We start from the raw sequence: 17,651 nt of genomic DNA on the forward strand, positions 1-17,651 counted from the left end.
AACATGTGATCATCAATGTAAAACATATTGTGCGTGCAAACCGGAAAAGGTAGCCAACCTAAGACAACAAACTGAAGAGAAGGTGCTACTGCCCCTGTATACCGGATGCACAGCAATGAAAGAAACTACAAACTGTTGCACCATGTACACTTAATTAGATAAATCATTACTTGAATGAAACATAAAGAATCAATAACATTTCTCGTGACACAAATTGTGCTCTTTTAATTATTGAGCTATCAATCATCAAAAATGAGGAAAGAATTTTTGTTGAAACAAACATAATAGTTAGATACTAAATAAACATGTCAATTATGAATCTCAGTTCATTTAAAAAAGCGTCAGCATAAGACTTATGACACTGAAGTAAACGGCGATTGTGGTTGTTGATGCCCAATGCATTTCGGGATTCTCAAAAATCCCTTCTTCAGGGGCCTGTATTTGAAAAAATAAGATACAAGAACATATGCTGATATTCATTGTATGAAATGTTGAAAAAATGAATACACATATTGTCTGCAGATACAACGTGCATGACCAGAGTGGCGAGAACACACCTGTACATGTCCTTGACCATACAGATATCAACTGCAGTGGTGGAAACAGAAATAAGTGAAATTTAAGTTGTGTCTGAAAACTTTGGCAACGTCATTGTGTGTGAAGATCAGAAGAACCAAAGGCCAAATAACCAATAGAAACCGCTCCCTCTGTGGGTGACCAGTGATGTGCTCGAGAAAGAAAAAAGAGAAGAAAATTAGAAAAGAGGAGAATATAGTACTTAGATAATGGCCCTTACTGAAAATCGCAAAAATCTGTGAAGTTGATGCTGAGTATTGAAGTATATGTCCTCTCAGCTACAAAAGCAGAGCAAACACACTGTTGATGAATACTGCCATCAAGTGATACCAGGATCTGTAGTACCATGTGTATGTTCGTATACTCACTATAGAGAGCTATTGCCCGCATTCCTCTTAGTGTGCGACGACTTCAACAAGTGTGCTAAAATATATAAAAGACCTCAAACTAAACTCGCTGAAACCAGAAGAATATGGACATCAAAGAAAAATCAAGTACAACAGTCTAATTACCCAATGTCGCGTGGCTCTGACCCTTGATGTTTGTTGAAACCAAGAACTCTGACTAGTTCGAAGGACGAAAATTCTGCTATTGGAAATACTACCAAACGTGACCTTGCGCCAATGGCTGGCAACAGCAAGACCTGATGACAAAAGCAACAACACAGAAAAGAGTAGTGAGCCGCTCTGCGGTAGTTGAACCGTAATGAATGCTGCTCGGTATCGGCAAGATACTCTAGCTGTAAACCAAAAGTTCCCCTTTACCTTGGTTTTGTTCAATCAATCTCGTTGGAGCTGTACGGCGGGGAAATTGCGTGTACACATAGTGTAGAGAAGCGGCAGGAGCCGCGTACGTTTAAAATCACTGAACCACGTCTGACGTAATCTCGTGCGTGATTGCAATGAACAGCAAAAGAGGACTGGAGCAGATGGCTGCTCCCTACATGTGTACCCTGTATCACGTGGAAGAATGGAAAAAAAGGAAGAAAGGAAAGAAAGAAAAAAGAATAATAAGCGACATCCACGTAGGTCATCAATAACTCGGGTCGATTTAATGACTCATACGATCTTGAAAAACGTGTTAATGAATAAATGGCCCACTTGATACTCTTAGGTAGAGCAAATTGGATGTGTCCGAATGAGTAAAGAAAGAAGAGTAAACAATGCTCTGCAGTCGAAGTATAAAAACGCAATGGCAGATGCGTGGTTGTGACGAAGCCACTAACAAAGGGCAATGTATAAATCAAAATGGAAGGATGCGAAAGCTATTAAAAACTTATGAGTGTCTCATTGGTAAATGTGAGACATATAACGAAGTAAATACCCAAGACAACATGGAAGAGTTGATACATAAGCATCAGTCCTCTTCATATCCAATGAATGGTTGTCATGCTACAGCATCTAATACTCATGAGTAATGAACTTAAATAGGAAAACGTGTGGGAAATAGGAACCAAAGTGTAAGTGATCAAAAGTGCCGTTGAAAAGTGCCCAATGAGAAGATACCAATGCTCTACGAGAAATAAAATTGTAGATGAACTGGTGGTTGATAAATGAATAGTAAGGACAGTACTTACAGACTACACATTTTAAAGAAAACATAACATTTCCAATTTATCATTGAGACCTGCTGGTACCAATGTATGGAGTAATTTGGTCCTCCAAACCTCCCTTTGAGTTAAAACCGTGTGCCTAGTCTAGATGGAACAATTTCTAAAATCATGAATTTCAATTGAGCATTGGTGTGTTGGTGTTGTAACCAGTGCGTTGCTAAATGGGACTTGAAACTTTTTGTCCGAATAGAACTTTTGTGTTCCGAGATGCGAATTTTGATTTTGCGCGAAGTTTTGCCTACATAAAGAAGTCCGCAGGGACATTTAATGGTGTAGATGACATTGGTGCTGTTACAATCTCCATTGTATTTAAGTGAAATAGGTTTACCAGAATGTGGGTGATTGATGACATTCCCAGTCATCACATTGTGACAATTTACGCAATTGTGGCATTTGCGCATGCCAGTGAAGGGTACCAGATTAACTTCAGGAGATCTTTTTAACAATTCTTTGATGTTCCTGCTGCGTGTATATGCAAAGAGAGGTGGTTCAGAAAATAAACCGTTGAAATCCGGTTCATGTTGGAGTAATTCCCACCTAGATTTGATGATTTTGCTGATATTAGACGAGTTAGTGGAATATTTAGAAACAAGCACTTGTCTGTTGTGACTCTTAGCTGGTTTGGATGATAGCAATTCACTGAGGTCTCTTTGTTTGGTTTTGACCACTGCTGCATCTAGCACGTGCTCTGGATAACCGCGTGCTCTGAATTTAGTGCATTGTTCAGATAGTGCCTCTTCCAGCTGGTTGGGGTCTGATGTTATTCTTTTGGTACGTAAAGCCTGAGAGAAAGGCAAGTTTCGTAACAAGGAAGGCGGGTGAAAACTCGAATACATCAATAAGTTGGTCCTATCAGTAGGTTTAGAATAAACAGAAGTCGAAAAAGAATTACTGTTTTTGGTGATTAATACATCCAAAAATGACAGAGATTCTAAACTTATATTGTGTGTAAATTTAATGCGGGCATTCTTGACGTTCAATTCATTAATGTTCGTTTCAAGTGATGCTCGTGAGTTTGTCCAAATCAAAAAAATTTCATCAATAAACCGTATGTAGAATGCCAGGTTACTACTCCATTGGCCAGAGACGTTTTAAGGCAGGGGCAAAGTGGGCTCTGGCCCAGGGCCCCAGCCTTTCAGGGGGCCCCCTGACAGTCAGCTCCATTCTCCAGAGTTTTGCCCTAATGACCTTGAATATTTCTTAAACAGTTTGTTTTAAATACTGTTTTCCTTTCATTTATTTCTTATGTACCTGATGTGTGAGAGTCTAGTACAGCCATTTTGCAAAGAAATTTTGTGTTTATGTTTCATGCAATATACATAAAAAAAAGTTTATTTTAGATCAAAACAAGGCCTAACATATAAGAAATGTGAGGGCGTCACAGAGATTATTTGCAGTAATATTGGTGAGCTGCTGCTGTGTTACAATATTGAAAACTCACATAACTATCCCTGAATATTAGATGTAAACACATTTAGGGCCTTATTTTTATGAGAAGTGATGCATCGCTGTGTGAAAACAGGGTTGTGTCACTTCTTAGTGCGCCCTCCTTGTGACATGATGGATGTGTCATATTTACTGTATGACGCATCATGTCGCAAGGAGTTACAGATACGTCAGTATTTCTGACGTATCTGTACGCGCAAAAGTGATGCACTGCTAGGGTGTGTCTGAAAATAGACGCAACTCCAGCAATGTGTCCTTTCACATGGAGCAAGCCCCATGTGAAAGGGCCTGCATCAGTCTTATGCCTGCTGTGAGGCAGGTGTAAGATATTGATGCAATGGCGTCCTAGAAGTGGCGCACTGAGTTCTCATAGATTTCAATGCACCACTTCTACGAGGCATTTTGCGGGGCAACACCCACCCTGCATACATTATGCCTGGCGCAGGTATAATGCGGTGCAGGGGTTTACAAAGTGAAGCATCTGCCTAGATGCGTCACTTTGTAAATAGGGCGTAACATTGCACATATTTTACGCTGCCAGTGCTTCACAAAAAGTGACGCACCAGCGGCATAAAAGTGAAGCAAGGCCTCATAAATAAGGCCCTTAGAATTTGGACAAGTGTTTCTTTGCACCGTCAGGGACCTAATGAAATGAAATAGTGTATTTAATAAAGCGCGCAGCTACTCAGACTAGAGTGTCCTTGCGCATGACAGTGGGAGGAAAACGTGCGTAAAAGACCCATCAGTTATCAAAAAGCCAGGTTTTTAAGTTCTTCCATGAAAGAGAGTAGGTCTGTAGTTAGTCTCAGAGACTCAGGGAGGCTATTCCACAATTTTGTGCCTAGAAAGCCATGGGATCTGCCTCCAATGTGGGCACTGCATATTTTAGGCATGATGGCCAGGTAGCATTGGAAGAATTTAGGAGTCTAGGGGCCTCATGTACATAGCCGAATACCGGTCGGTAACGGCCGGTTTTCGGTAATTATACCGTTACCGACCGGTATTTAGGCTTTTGACATGTAGGGGGCTCATTTCTGTATTCGGTAATTTTACCGAATCGGTAAAATCACCGATTCGGTAAATCCCGAATACAGAAATGAGATGTAGGGGGAGTGTGTGGGTGTTGTCTGGAGTCGGTATTTACCACCAACCAATAGTTGGTGGTAAACAAAGAATGGATGTGTAAAAGCATTTTATAGCGCTTAGAAGTGTGCAATGTGGCTGACATACATGCCCTTAGGGCATGTATGTGCGCCACATGTGCACACATGGCCGAATCAGGGGTGCAACAGGGTGTCAATGTGACACCCTGCCACCCTTGCATGTGCTCCCCCATTACCGAATCGGTATTTACCGATTCGGTAATGAGGCATACCTTCCCATCAATGGGAAGGTATGCCTCATTACCGAATCGGTAAATACCGATTCGGTAATTACCGAATTTTTCCGAATCGGTAATATTTACCGACTCATTACCTACATTGCATTAACCACTTCATAAATACCGAATCGGTATGATTCGGTATTTATGAAGTGGTAAATGCCAGCCCACCTACATAAGGCCCTAGATGTTGTGTAGCGATTAACACGCTTATTTATGTAGCTGGCTCCTAAGCCATGGAAAGCTTTAAAGAAGATGGTCATCGCTTTGAAGTCGATCCATTCTTTTATGCGGAGAGACTTAAGAATAGGGGTCATACTAGATCTGGGTTTAGGTCTCAGGATGGCTCTGGTCGCCGCGTATTGTACCACTTGTAGGCGCTGGATAAGGGATTTGGGAAGACCGAGGTACAAGCTGTTGACATAGTCAAGCTTTGATGTCACCAGAGCCTGCACCACGATCTTTCTGCTCTCAAGCGGTAACAGTGACAGGAGTTTTTTTAGCATCTAGAGTATGCCAAAGCAAGCGCCAGTTAGATTTTGAATTTGAAAGCGCATGAAGAGTGTCTTGTCTATGACAATTTCTAGGTTTTTGACTTTCTCCTTTTCAGCGGGCGGGGGCGGCAGATCTTTTGGCCACCAAGAGCTCCAGTCAGTCGTTTCTGGATTACCAAAGAAAACAACTTCAGTTTTGTCAGGATTGCACTTCAGCTGATTGATCTTAAGCCAGTTAAAAACCTTTGTGAGGCAAGACCTAATCATTGCCCCGTCAAAGTCGGTTCCTTTTTCACACGTAAAAATCAGCTGAGTGTCATCAGCATAGGAAACAATTTTGGCGCCCTCTTCCTCTATCAGAAATGCAAGGGGGATAGATATATATTAAAAAGGGTAGGACTGAGAATGGAGCCCTGAGGGACACCTACATTCATGGCCGGAACTGGGGATGAGAAAGGGGAGAGCCAGATGTCCTGAGATGTATTTACCAAAAAGGATGACATCCATGTTAAGGCGGTCCCCCCCCCAGACCGATGTTAGCAAGTCTCTCCAGGAGCCTCTCATGTGGGAACATATCAAAGGCTGCCAACGTATCAAGCAGTATCAGAACAGCCTTCCCTCCCTGGTCCAGCTTACCCTTACTTCCAGCAGAGCGGGCTCCATACTGTAGTTAGCCCTAAAACCGGATTGGGACTCATGAAGGAGCTTCCCATCTTCAATGTGTTTTTGAGGGCCTTGTTTACATGCTTCTCTAGTACTCTGAAGAGCGTCAGAAGAAGGGAGATTGGCCTGTAGTTGGCAGGGTCCGTCGGTTTGGCGGTAGCCTTTTTTATCAGTGGAAGAATCTTAGCATTCTTCCATAATTTCTGCATGTTGCCTGAGGAGAGAGAAGCATTAAAAAGCTGGTTTACTGTGGGGTTTATGGTGGGAGCTAATAGGTTCAGGATATTCCCTGGACATGGGTCAGTAGGAGAGCCAGACTTAATGCTTCGGAGAGGGGTCAGTGACTCTTCAAGCTGAAACTCAGGGAAAGCTACTAAAGATGGAGGATCCAAGAGGTGAAATTTGCTATTAGAACTAAGGTAGAAGGTCAGTTCTTCCTCTGAGATGTTAGTGAAGGCTTGTTGGATCATGGAGATCTTTTTGTGGAAGAATTCAATTATTTACTTAGACCATTCTTCGGTGCATGGCCCTTCCTTTGTGCCGGCTTTCAGGGCAGTAAAGGATTTAACTATGCTAAAGATTTCCTTACTCTTATTTTGGGCATTTTCTATCTTGGTTTGAAAGAAGTTTTTCTTGGCTGCTTTGACGAGAATGTAATGAGCTTTTAAGGTGTCTTTATACACCTTCCTGTCCTCAGGTAGATAGGATTTATGCCATTTCCGTTAAATTTTTCCATAATTTCTGTTGCGAGATCTGAGGGAATCGTTAAACCATGGAGCTGGTGGGGCTGACCTCTTTGAGGAGCGGCAAACAACCGGTACCGCTGCATCAATGTTGGTTCGGAGCCATGAATCTATTGAGAGGGCGTCCGAGTCGGGGCAGCCAGACAGCTCTGGTGAGGAACGACCGAGGGCGTCTGCTAACATCGAGAAGGATATTTTATGGAACGCCCTGTAATTAGAGACCCTCTGCCCTGTGTTAGCTCGAGGGGCTGTGGCAGTGTTGGGAATGACAAATTTTAATAGGAGGTGGTCAGACAAGGTAATGGGAAGAGGTAAGCTTACTGATATATCAAAGTTTTGAACGATTTGGTCTAGGGTATGGCCCTTCTCATGGGTGGCCAAAGAAATAGATGGAAACCTGTTGCAGGCCTGCAGCGCCTCCAACAAGGAAATTATTTGAGGGTCTTTTCCATTGTCCAAATGTATATTGAAATATCCCAGAATGAGGCAGTTGTTGTATTTTAAGGCCAGGGAGATGGTGGCTGTATTAAGCATAGTAATAACATTTCCAATAGCACTGGGAGGTCTGTAAATCAGAAATCCAGCTATGCCATGATGGGGGGATAAGGTACAGCAGAAGCCTAAGCAGTCTAGTTTTTTTATTGTAAATGATGGCGACACCTCCCTACTTCCCATTCGATTGGTCCCTCCTAAGAATTTTATAACCCGTAGGGATGGCCAAGGTGATAGTAGGGTTGGAGGCTTCAAACAGCCAGGTCTCAGTGAGAAATAAAAGATCAGACTGTTCGTCTAAAAGTAGGCCATAAATGTATGGTTCATGCTTTTGCATAGAGCGACAATTTAAAAGGGTGGCTTTTAAGTCCTCTGTTTTCTTATTGTTTTTACACTTATTGTTGCTTGGGAGGATATTGGGTGCGAGTTTCCTGGGCTGGAGGAGAGTCCAGTTGCACTTATTGCATCGGAAGTCTACCTCCAACCTCGGATCAGCAGCTGTACACTGACATAATGGTAGCCACCTAAGGCTAAGCAGTGTTTTCCTATTGCTATATAGTGGAAGAAACGCACTGGAGGGGAACTGGGCAGCATGGCCGGCGCCGAACGCCTCCAGGCGCAGACAGTCTTGCCTTCGGCGCGCCAGCGGCGCGCCTGCTGCGCACGTCCACTTAGCGTGTCCGTTTGCATCGGGAATATATAGGCTAATGCCAATGATGCAAACTGGATTGCCAACGCAGCTGAGGAAGCGGAAACTACGTAGGCATAAGTGAGGAGCCCGATAGTAGCCCCAGCCCTCCGCACAATCGGCGTATCAGCCGCGGCGGACCAGGACTGGAGGAAAAGCGCGATGCGAATCGAAGCAGCTAAGGAGGTGTAGGCAAGCAGAATCAAGTAAAGTGCAAGTGCGCATAGGTAGGTGAAATTGTTAAAAAGCACAGAGTAATTCAGCCAGACATATACAATTTAAAAAGAAATAAAAACCTAGTAGCAGGGGAGGAAACACTAAATCCTACAGCTATCAGCTGCGCGCATCCGTTTACATCGGGAATATATAGGCTGATGCCTATGATACAAACTGGATCGCTAACACAGCTGAGGAAGCGGAAACTGCGTGGGTGAAAGTGAGGAGCCCGATAGTAGTCCCAGCCCTCTGCACAATCGGCGTATCAGCAGCAGCGGACCAGGACTGGAGGAAAACCGAGATGCAAATCGGAGCAGCTAAGGAGGTGTAGGCAAGAAGAATCAAGGCAAGGGCGCGTAGGTAGGAGAAATTGTTAAAAAGCACAGCGTAATGCAGCCACACATATACAATTTAAAAAGTATTAAAAACCTAGTAGCAGGGCAGGAAACCCTGAATCCTACAGATGTAAGCTGTGCCTGTCCATTTACATCGGAAATATATAGGCTAATGCCTATGATGCAAACTGGATCACTAGCGCAGCTGAGGAAGCGGAAACTGCGTGGGAAACTAAACAAATTAGATCATAAATTCAAAGGTGTCCTGAACAGGGGCCCCCAAAATATGTTTGGCCCAGGGCCCCCCAAATCCTTAAGATGTCCCTGCCATTGGCTGTTGTTGAAAATGCGATCATGCTCAAACTTAGACATGAATGTATTGGGATAGCATCATCCCGCCTCCCTAACCATTCACAGCAGACTAGGTTATTGTTCCATACCATGGGCATGGGCCATACAGGGGCCCCGTATCTTCTCATATTGTTGGGGCCTCCCCTAACTTTACATACTTTTCATTCCATAAGTGCACAGTGGCCCACTCCTGTCCTGCGCATCCGGAGGTTCGGGCATCTCTGGAACACCACAGTCAGGCAACGTCTCACTTGGCCACCAAGCATCCACATCCAATGAGCAAGTTGCTATGCATCGGGCCACCCACTTTCTCCATCAATCCCAAAAGGGCCAGCATGGGGTGTAGGTGAACTGGCCTTCCCATCACTGCTAAGGCGCCATCTACCCGGGTCCAACATTGTCTAAGGACTGGCATTCCCAAGTCATATGCAAGCGCATATCCTTCTGGTTGACACTGAGGATACAACTGGGCTCCGGCCTCCTACCACACCCTCTAGAGACGCACAGGTGTGAAATATACCCTATGTAGGTATTTAAGTTGACTCAAACATAAGTGGGTAGGAATCGCCAACACACTTGGGGTCATTCTGGAGTCCCTCCACTCTTCGTTGTCTGGTTCTCCAATGCCGTCCAGCCATTTGGAGCAAAAGACTTCCAGAGGGTCAGGGGCATTCACTAGTAAAGAGCGGTAGAGTCTAGAAATGCCATGCTTCCCGACAGGCCCCAAGGTCAATTTAGCTTCTAACATGCTGAACCACAGAGAGTCTCAGAGGAGCCCCCTGGCGAGGCTAACAGGGTCCTCAGCTGTAGAAACTTGAAGAACAGAGAGCCGTGTAGTTCAGATTTGGACTCCAGCTTGTTAACTGATTTCATATGATTGATTCCTGGACCAGACATCCCACTTTCGAGAGAGGCCTATTAGATCCTAACCTCGAAAGTCCCTATTCCTACTAGGCACTGACCAGCCAATCACCCACCCACAGTGGGGTCTCTTGTGTAAGGATTTTTTACCATTGATCTATTTCAATGCATGCTGCCAAGCCCTCGGTTTTGTTTTGGTGGCATCAAAGAGGGTTCTAGTTATATAAATGTAATGTAGGGCTCCTTTCTCCCCGAACTCCTCCAGTTCCAAGCTGAACGCCAAATCCTCTCAGACCCCAAAGAGCAGATTGTTGATAACTATGTGTGCGGTCCAGCAATACAGCAGGATATTAATCGTACCCATTCTCCCATGATGTGGGTGCAAATACCATTTAGCAAGGAACATTCTAGGTTGCTTGTCTGCCCACAAAAAGGTCCGATAGAGTGTCAAAAGTCTCTTAAAGACTTGCGGCGGAATTGTAACAGAATAGTTTTGGAAAGTGTGCAATAAGTACAAATCGGGGAAGTGTAACCATCTTGCGTAAAGCCACCAGTCTGGGAATGGCAGGGAAGTGCATCTCATTAAATCCCAGCCCGTCCTCTCTAGAAGAGGGGTGATGGTATTGTTCCAGTTGGCATGTGGAGTTAGAGATACTTCTATCTCCAGGTATTTAAATAAGTCCCATCACACTTGTAGCTTTGCAAGCTGCCTCCAGGTGGCAGGTTTATCCTCGATAGGGACGACTGAAGATTTAGACCAGTTCACACCTAGACCTCATGTCATGTCAAATAACTCAAGAATTAGCATGACTATCAACCAATGTCATGGACTTATGGAGTTATAGAAAAGTGGCACCCGCATAGATAGAGATATGGTCTTGCCTCCCCTCTTTCCACTGAAAGCCCCATATACATAGAATCTCTATGTATCCATTTGGCTAGTGGGTCTACGATCTGAGCACATAACAGGGGCTGGAGGGGGCAGACCAGACTATCGCCTCTCTCAATTGGAGAAAAGGGTCCAACAAGGCACTGTTCACGTATACTTGTGCCCTCATGGGCGCATATAAAATCTTAACAAAACATACATACCAGGGTCTAAAGTTCATTTTAGACAGGACCTGAAAGAGGAAGTCCAAATTCACAGAACCTAAGGCTTTTTGAAGGCCTGAAGGGCTACTGCCAATGGTTAAAAACAAGCTGTAAGCCTGGCACCTTACTCCTTGGAAAAACAAATTACTTACCTGTACACTGTGGTTCTTCAGTATTGGCATCTTTCATGGATTCACATGCTTGAGTCATCCCGCGGTCAAGGGTAGAGTCTCATGGCATCATAATAAATAAGAGAAAAGAACCAAACTTCATCCAATCAGAGCACGGCACAGCTAACACCTCTCGCCCTTCAATAGCCACCATACCTGAGATCTATTACCCTGGAGTGTGCCTGAGGTGGACTCCACTTGGGTGGAGGCTTAGCCGCACGCGGATTTAGGAAAGATGTGGATACTGGAGAACCACAGTATTGACGTAAGTAACTTGTTTTTTCTCACTCCAGTCTTAGATCTTTCATAAATTGACATGCTTGAATCCAAATAGTAAGCAGTAAATACAATCTGGACAGACAGGCAAGAATTAGAATTACATTCGCCTGGCATGCACCACAAAAATAGCATTAGCGAGAGGTTGTCGGTCAAAATATTAACATTGTTCAAAAATAAAATAGCTCAACTTATAGGAAAAGTTGGGGAAGGACTGCTTGCCCCACTGCAGCATCATTATAAAGAATCGAATTAAAGCAATAATCTCTAGAAAAAGTATGAATGTTCTTCCATGTAGCAGCTCTACAAATTTGCAACAGAGGAGCACAACAGCAAATACTGCTGTAGAAGTTGCCATTGATCATGTTGAATGAGATTTTACAGTTACTTGTAGGGGACAATCTGCTTTTAAGTGGCAGAAGGCTATGATTGCTGAAATCCACCTTGCCACTGTCTGCTTAGAAACAGCATATCTCTTACTTGGAGGGACAAATGTATTGGGAGTTGATCAGATTTTTAAAACTCCTGAGTCCTATTAATGTAAAATCTGAGACAACAACATACATCCAGAGTATGGAGAGATCTTTCTGCTGCACCCTTAGGATCTTTGAAACAAATCTAAATATTACTGGTTCATTAGGGTGACATTTTGAAGGCACTTTCTTGATGAGGTAATGATTTATCCTAAGATGACCATGTCATCTCTGAACTACGGGTACTGTTTTATAATAGTAGCTTGTATCTCATTGACTCGACATGCTGATGTCATAGCAAGTAGAAAAGCTGCCTTTTAGAAAAACATATTTTAAGTCTGCTTTATGAATAGGCTTGCAAGGATGTTTTATTATTTGTGCTAAAACTGTGTTTAATTGCCTTAAAATTGGAGGTTTTGTGACAGGAGAAATGTTCTGAAAAGACCTTTGATAAATAGTTTGATAATCCTTTGTGACCATAAGGAAGGGTTGTTATGTGCCCTTCTGAATCTAGAAATTGACACCAAGTGCACCTTGATGGAAGACTGTGATAATCCTGACTGTGCCAAGTGAAGAAGATACGGAAAATGTAAGCCAATTCTGATGATACTTGGATGAAGTTTCTGAGCAGAACACCAAAACCATAATTGTTTCCATTTAGCCTCATAATAAGTTTTATTTATACAGTCTGCTCTAGTTTTGGTAAGTATTTCCCAGCGGTTTTATGAGATGTCCAAGTGGTGGTATTCATTGTGCTCAGGAGTCATGCTACTAAATTGAGAGACCTTTCGTTCGGGTGCAACACCTGACCTCTGTGCATTTTAAATAGGGTTGTTGTCAGTTTGAGAGGAGCGAGAGCACATTTTGACAGGAGATGTAGCTCTGTGTACCCAGTACTGTCTGGGCCATGCTGGCACTATTACAGTGAGTCAGCAAGGCTCTCCTTTCATCTTGCTTATTACTCTTGGTATCATTGACATTGGAGGAAAATCATAGGAAAAGATTTCTGTCCATGCTATGTGAAATGTGTTTCCCCAAGATGCTTTCTGAGCGAATCTGGTGACATAAAAGTGATTGTTTGTTCATAAAGAGGTCTAGGTTCAGAGTTCCCCATGTGCAAAAGATGGTTTTCAATTGGTGAATGGCTCTGGATGTCGGACTGTTGGTTGTTGATATATGGAAAACGTTCTGCTCTCAGAGTGATGTGATAGATTACCCATTTTCCAGATCTTTTGGGCTTCTTCGGACAACAGTCTTGATCTGGTTCCTTCCTGCTTGTTGATGTAAAACATGGTGGTTGTGTTGTCCATGCGCACTAATACTGAAGATCCCGAAATCCTTGTGAAGAAGGGCTGAAGACCAAAAGCTACTGTTCTTAGTTCAAAGAGATGGACATACATCTGAGATTCTTGAAAAAACATTTCTTGTTGACATCCAAATCATGAAGGTGAGCTTCCCAACCTTCTAGGAGGCATCTGTGGTCATTATGAAAGATGAGTGGATGAAGGAAAGTTAAACCTTTTAACACATTGCCTTACCTTGTCTACCAGGGTATTATCTATTTTACCTTCTTTGTGATCTTGACAATGTCGAAGGAACCCTGGTCTTCCAGAAATAGTTGCATTTCTAACTGACAATTAAAAATCAACTGTATGCAGAAGACGTCATGCCAAGGAGAGACTTGTATATGTGCATCAAAATAGACTCCCTTTTTAAAAGTTTGTGACAAGAGTAGATCTTTATAATGCTCTTTCCTTTGCAGGGAATGCTGTCACCTGTTCTGTGTTGAGGATTGCTCCCAGAAAGATGATTGTCTTTTTTTGGCGCTAAGGATAATTTTGGCCTATTGAGAGTCAAACTTAGAGATCAGAAGAGCTGAAGGCAAGCTTTCTTAGAGTCTCTTGTACCCTGAAAAGATATGGCCTTGATCAGCATATCGGCTAGTTAAGGGAAAATTTGATGGTCCAACCTTCTGAGAAAAGCTGCTTCTAGGGCCATGCATTTGGGGAAAATATAAGGAGCAGATTTGAGACTGAAAAGGAAGACCTTGAATTGATAATGGCGACATGGCCACTTTGAATCTTAAATATTTTCTGTGGGCTGTGTGAATGGGGATGTGAGAATAAGCATCCTGGAGGTCCAGTGATGTCATGTAATCTCTATTAAATGTCTAATAGCGGGAGTATTTTATGAAGCGTTACAATCTGAAATGATCGTGTCTTATAGAATTTATTTGGCTTTCTCAGATCTAGCATTGGTCTCCATTCACCTGATTTATTTTTCAAGAGGAACAAATTCTAATAGAAACGTACGTTTTTCTGGGGATAGGGCACAATCTCTATTGCTCCTTTTTGAAGTAATTGGCGAATTTAAATTGAGGAAGGTTTTGGATTTTACTTCTTCGCGAAGGGTTTGACAGTGGTGTGGTGAGAAATTCTAATGTATGGCCTTTCAGGACTAAAACTAAGACAAGTCTGTTGTGACAGACATTCAATTGTTGTAAAAATGAAAGATTTTCTCTCCTATAGATTTGGTGAGATATGAAGCTGGCGGCATAATGATATTACTGGTGCTTAGATGAGGTTTGTGATCTCTGTTGTGTCCCAGTCTTTGTTCTAGGAGGCTGTCTAGGAAAAGGTGGAGGCTGCCTATATTGTTGAAGGAGGTATTGTTGACCATAGCCCTGCTGCCCTGCTTGATAAGGTTGGTAAAGGTAGGGTTGGTACACTCCTCTATTAGAAAAAATATCTCTTTCTCTGGCACCTTGAAAGGGCTGGATTTTGCCTTTTGAAGGGCATCTAAGGATCTTGCTCTGTCAATATTGACCATTATGAACTGTAAGGTGTCATATTAATAGGGCATGTCAAGAATCTTTGCTTGGACTTCCGGACGAAAAGACATAGCTGTGAACCAACACTGATGTCTAGGAAAGTCCACTCCTACCAACTTTCTGAAGCCTGTGGTGGCTATGCAGGTTAGGCTTCAGTGTCTACAATTTTGGGAGACACGCTCTCTCCCTCTTGAATGATTGCTTTCGCTTAATTTTTCTTATCCACTGGAAGATGTTCTAGTATACAGTTCAAATCCAACCACATTTGTTGATTGTACATTTGTCGAGTGCACCTGCCAAGTATGGCTAGAGCATTAAAAGCTCTGATAGTTGCAGCCAACATTGCTGAAAATGTGCCCCAAATTTATCTAGCCTCCTTCCCTCCTTATTTAGAAGTGAAGAATAAAAAGGTCCTTTATGCTACTTGCATGGCTACTGAATCAGGTTTTAGATGACCAACATGGTATGCTAGGCAATTATCAGAGGCCTTGTATTTTTTGTCAAGGTGGGGAATCAGAGCAGCAACAGTAGCAGGATTCTTCATGATCTTTAATCCCTCTGTCCAGACATAATATATAATAGGCATTGATCTTACTATTTTTCTTCGTCTCTGTAAAATCATGCAAGAAACATTTTGTCGGTGTAACTGGAAGTGGATGATCGATAATTTTTATGGGCTCTTGGCCAATGCATGGAAACCCTCCTATATCCTCCGGTGGCGAGTTGGCTGGTGTTGGAGTAGGTGGTGCGGATATAGAAACTACGTAGTCCTGTCATTTATTATCACCTTGAGGATCATTCATGGGTTGGAGCCATTATAGGTAGGGCTCCCGGTTTTATGGTATTTTTTTTTTGTCATTTCCGTCTGTATTTATCCATATTTATTTTTTGCAAATATTATCTGTATTTATCCATATTCATTTTGGGTTTTGTGGAAAAATTAAGCTGAAATTAGCATATTTCCACATTTATTTAACCGGTAAATAAGCGCTCATGCTTGAATGTCTGCCAGGTTTCAGTGCTGTGAACACCCGCAGAAGATAAATCAGTGCACTTCTATGAACATATGCACATTTCAGTATTAACCTTGTGTATATTTACTGCTGTTAAATCCTCTTTACTATAATTCCTTTCTTTTTTTTAACCCCCTTATCTATCAATCCACACATCTACTGGCCTGGCAGTCATGGCAGAAAGTATTTAGAATTACTGAAAAAGCAACCCAATTTCCGTTTTTATCCACATTTAAAAATAAATAGAGACAAGAAAATGAATGTTTTTTGTCTGTATTTATCTGTAAAAATCTGTAAAAATCTGTAAAAACAGAAAACAGGGAGCCTTAATTATAGGTCTTGCAGGTGGAGATTCCACTCTCGTTAGAGGTAACCTAAGAAAAGTGGTTGATGGAATTGTCCTTGGTGTATGAGGTGTTCAGGAGTGCATAAGTTTATGCACCCCTGGTGATTTTGGGTGGCCAGGAAATTGCTTATCTGACATCACTAAATGCAAGTCATTAACCAGTGATAGGGGAATCTGTTCATCCTGATACCGGTATTTTTCCTCCAAAGGAACATACTGATAATTCTCTTGAAAGGCATCTATTTCTCTTGTCCGGTGTGTGCCCCTAGAAAGGGGTTGTTCTGTGAATGGGTAATCTTGATCTATACATTGGTCATCCTCATCATTAATATTCTGGCAATTCTTTGGTGACTCGGTTGTCATTGGAAGCTCCATTGATGACAACTCTTTTTGTGTCTTGGAAAACTTCTCACCTCAGTCAGCAGCACCGTTGATGCTGTTGTTGCCGTTGCTGCTGTTGACAACATTGCCGTCAACACTGTTGTCGCTTCCTTCGTCGTTGAAGTTTCGGTTTCCTATGTCTTTGGTCCCACTTTGCTTTTAGAAATTACCTTAAAAAAAGGGGTAGAAGGTTCTGAAAGCCATTTTTGACAGACCTTTTTGGTGGTGACCTGAAAGTTCATGTGTTGAAGCATGCTCTGTAGTTTTGTATTTTTTCCCCTCTGATTCACCAGAAGGTTCACCCTGAGAGGAATGTTTTGGAGATGTATCTGCTTCGCTAAATGACCACTCTTGTGTGTCTTCTTAACCTTCCTTGGGGTGTCTTGTTCAGGAGATAGAATTTCTTTGACTTTGATTTTTGTAAAGGCATAAAAGTAGTCTAGGTTTTTAGTATTTGAGTGTGACAGATTTTAGACTTCTTAGGCTTATTGTGGGGTGCAGACAATAAACCTTCTGAAAAAGTCTTAGTTTCCCACTAGATCCACAAGGTTAGAAAATACCCTTTTAGGATTTTCTGCCAGGAAAGTTCACCAACGGTGAATCAGCTTGTTGTTCCAGAAGGCGGATCTCAAGATTTGGTCAAAATATTTAGAAATAGCTTCTTCTCAGGAAACAAACTGAGCAGAGCTCAGGGAGACTTCCTTCACATGGCCCATGTGTAACAATGTATGGTGCCCCTTCAGAGGAGAGATGTTGGCTGTATTCCGATTGGCTGAAGTATGCAATGATGTGGATAGGCTAACAAAGTGGCCTCTCAAGGTTGATTAAGTTTACCTTAACTTTATACTGCTTTTTATTATAATGTTGTGTGACTCAAGCCTCGAACACGTCGATGATTCAAGCATGTAAATCTATGAATGATCCAATACTGGAAAAGACCGCAATCTCATCTGCGGAGTGCCTTAAGGTTCATCGCTCAGCCCCACCCTCTTCAACGCATACATCAATGATCCCTCTGGCCAACGTCATCCACACACAACATCAACATTTTTTCCCAAGCCAACGACAAGCAACTCATATTCTCCCTCTCGGACAAGACCTTTAACACAAAAACAAGTTCACCACCTGCATGCCCAAACTCGCTATGTGGATAAAAAAACAACTGTCTAAACTCAACACAAATTAGATAGAAGTAGTGATCTTCTGCAAGAA

At 42.5% G+C, this 17,651-nt stretch overlaps 1 long non-coding RNA gene across 1 annotated transcript; it reads right to left on the reverse strand.

Moving 5' to 3' along the window:
- Positions 1–253: 253 nt before the first annotated feature.
- LOC146833013 (uncharacterized) lies at positions 254–1,221 on the reverse strand. Its single transcript, XR_014960487.1, has 3 exons — positions 1,089–1,221; positions 558–999; positions 254–435 (listed from the first exon to the last, which is right to left on the reverse strand). It is a non-coding gene; the product is annotated as an uncharacterized LOC146833013 (long non-coding RNA).
- Between the last annotated feature and the right edge of the window lie 16,430 nt (positions 1,222–17,651).

This window comes from Triturus cristatus, chromosome 4_2 (assembly GCF_964204655.1).
Source record: "Triturus cristatus chromosome 4_2, aTriCri1.1, whole genome shotgun sequence".
Classification (NCBI taxonomy): domain Eukaryota; kingdom Metazoa; phylum Chordata; class Amphibia; order Caudata; family Salamandridae; genus Triturus; species Triturus cristatus.